Genomic DNA, 3,686 nt, shown 5'->3' on the forward strand with positions numbered 1-3,686 from the left:
CCTCATCTTTTGTAATTAAGCAGTTGGATTCCATGATCTCTAAGATAATTGCAAATTATAAATCCTATTATCCTATAATGTATACAACAGCTTCACAAAATGTTTTCATATAGACGTTTTATTGTGACCAAAAAAGATGATTTCTGTAAGGGTCAGTAGAGAGAGAAGGGAGTAGTAACCTCAATGAATGTAATCACAGACATCTCAGAAATCTGGATTGAATATTTTTCTAAAAAAAAAAATCAAAGATATGGATTGGTACAAACAAGTTCTCAATCAGTTTTAGAGGAATAATGTCATTTTATCATTGAATAAAGACAGATGTTACCAAATAAGCTGAAAGAATTAATTGCACCTCAGTTTAGAATCTCATCTTCCAGCAGTAGACCAATTAAGTGATATTCAAATATAGCACTAAGGACTCTAGAAAAAAAAATTTCCCTTTTGAATTAGTAACAAATTTTCTCCTCTACTCTCTCATTGAAAACCTTTGTGAACTTCAAAACGTCAAAAAATTAGGAGTTCCCACTGGTGTTAGCAGCAGTATCTCTGAAGCAGTAGTGTATGTTGGCATCATCTGCACTGGGAGCTGAGCGACACAATGAGGATGAACTAGACACACTAGAGAAATATGGCTTTCATTTTGTAAAAAGGCATGAACCCTCAAAGTCCAATAGATAGCAACACATAAAGTGAAATTTGTGAGTATTCCACAGGATTTTTTTTAAAGGATTTGTAGTAACTGGGAGCAGAGGTTAGCATTTGGCTATATGTGCTCTCTATGTTTGATCCCACTCTCCCCAGGGACCTTGTATGTATGAGGGGATGCACTCTTCATTTGGGAAATGTTTGTACAACAATTATGCTTGTTATACCAGCTTAATAAATATCCTTTCTAGGACCTAACTAACTCTGGCTGATAATCAATGAAAACTACACTGGTAAGGGCTTGTTGGAGCTGGTACTTTGGAATCAGCCTCTCAGACTTAATTCCCAAACAATGAAGGAAAAAGTAGCAATTTCTTTCTGAGGATAAAGCCCTCCAAAACATTTAATGATTGATGAAGTTAGCTTGGAGGGGGTGCAATATTTCAACAAGTATAGAAAAAAACTTTTAACAAAACACAATACTCATTTATATTTTTAAAATTCTAAAATACATAAACATAAAAAGATATTTTATATATTAAGACCATATATCAAACCCAAGAGCTAACATAGTTTACAATCAAGAAACATTAGAATTCTTTCAAGTATAAGCAGGTATAAAGTAAGGATGCTCCCTTACTCACTATTACTTGTCTTAATTCTAGAAATGCTATCTATAGCAATAAAATAAAAGAAAAAAATCGAAGGTATAAATATAAGTAAAAAGGAGAGAAGCATTTCCCTACCATAATGGATAGCATAATGGATAATTCTCTTTGGTATCAGGAAGACTTCAGGTCTAGTGTCTTCTTTGACACAGACAACTTGATCCTGGATAATTCACAAACTTCCAGTGATCTAGGCAATTAGCACAGAGTAGCCACTTAAATACATATTACATTCCCTCTACTCCTTCCAGACACAACTGATGGTTTGAAGATATGTCCATCTATATGTCCCACTGATACATTAAACTCACTATGTCCAAAAATCAATCACATGTCCATAATCCTAGAGTGAATTAGAGGGAACTTTGGGAAGCATCTAATCCAAATAATATCTGAACAAGAATCCTCTAATAATTCCCAACAAGTCATCACACAGTTTTCCTTGGAGATGTTTAGGGACAGGAAACCCATTATCTTCTGAGGAAACTTTGATGCTTTACTTACATAAAGCAATTTCCACCTATTGTTGCTAGTTCCAGTCTTTATAGGACCAAACATAGTCTAACCTCCTTTTCAAATTCTCAAGGTGCTCCTTCCTCCATGTATTCACACAGGTACCCCCAAGCCTAAGTAGCTAGGTAGCATAGTGGATAGAGTTCTGGGTCTGGAGTCAGGAAAACTCATCTTCCTGAGTTCAAATATGGTCTTGGTCACTTACTAGCTGTGTGACCCTGGGCAAGTCACTTAATGCTGTTTGGCTCAGTTTCCTCATATGTAAAATGAACTAGAGAAGGAAATAACAAATCACTCCAGTATCTGCCAAAAGAACCTGAAAAGGGGGTCATGAAGAGTTAGACATGACTAAAAAATGACTAAACAATGACCCCCATGCCTAGAATGTCCTCTAAATTACTTTTCAGAATATTTTACTTTATGGCTTAGCTCATGTCCTCTACTCCATGAAGCCTCTGACACCTCTACCCCTTTATTTGCCAGTATTTTTCTTTCCCTTAAAATTAATAAAATAAAATTATTTGGATGTATATTTAATGCCTACTCCACTCTACCATGCCTAGCCCATAAGGCTTCAAGGCTAGCTAATGATGGAAAAAACAAAGAGCATTTGTTTTCCATTTGTTGTTGTTGTTTAGTCATTTCAGACTATTTGTGACCCCATTTGAGGGTTTCTTGGCAAAGATGCTAGAGTGGTTTGCTATTTCCTTCTCCAGTACAGATAAGGAACCTGAACCAAACAGAATTATGTGATTTGCCTAAGGTCACATAGCTAGTAGGTATCTAAAGCCAGTTTAAACTCAGGTTTTCCTGATTCCAAACCTTTTACTCTATCCACTGCACCACCTAGCTGCCCAGGTTCTTCATAGGAGGAACTGAATTGAATGTGGATAGAGAGGCTGAAGGAATAGTGCCCAGCATGGCATGGGGAGAGTGTAGAGCAGAGTGTACCATTTTCTCAACACTGAGAATGATTATGCCCTAAAGAGGCAACTCTCCTCTCCCTCAACATATTTCTCAACACTGAAAGGCAAACACAATGACTATACTTGAAAAAACATGATGGACCAAGAAGCAACGTGCTCTCCAGCATATACAATACTCTAAGGGGCAGCTAGGTGGTGCAGTGTATAAAGCACCAGCCCTGGATTCAGGAGGACCTGAGTTCAAATTTGGCCTCAGACACTTGACACTTACTGTGTGACCCTGAGCAAGTCACTTAACCCTCATCCTCCCCCCCCCAAAAAGATACTCTATGTCCCATTTCTGTGGCTATTCCCCCATATCTGGATTGATTTGGCTCTTAATTTCTTCTTCTTAGTATCCTTGCTCTCTTTTATTTTTAAAAATATTTTATTTTTTCCAATTACAGGTAAAAAATATTTTAAACATTCATTTGTTTAAAAAAATTGAGTTCCTTATTCTTTCTCTTCCTTTCTCCCCTTCTCCCTCATTAAGAAGGCAAGAGCTATGGGTTATACATATAGAATCATGATAAAAATATTTACATATTAGTCATGTTGTGAAAGAAAACACAGACTAAAAATATCTGAAGAAAGATAAAGTTTAAAAAGTATGCTTCAATCTGCATTCGGTTCTTTCTCTGGAGGTATATATTATTTTTCATCTTGACTCCTTTAGAATAATGCTAGCTGAGAAATCTAAGTCATTCATAGTTGATCATTGTACAATATTTCTATACTGTGTACAATGTTCTCATGGTTCTGCTCACTTTACTTTGCAGTAGTTCATATTTCTTTTCACGTGTTTTCTGAAAGCATCTTTCTCATCCCTGATTTCTTTTAAACCTCAGTTCAGGGGCAGTGGATAAAGCGCTGGCCCTGTATTCCAGAGGAC

The sequence above is a fragment of the Dromiciops gliroides genome, chromosome 4 (assembly GCF_019393635.1).
Source record: "Dromiciops gliroides isolate mDroGli1 chromosome 4, mDroGli1.pri, whole genome shotgun sequence".
NCBI lineage: Eukaryota > Metazoa > Chordata > Mammalia > Microbiotheria > Microbiotheriidae > Dromiciops > Dromiciops gliroides.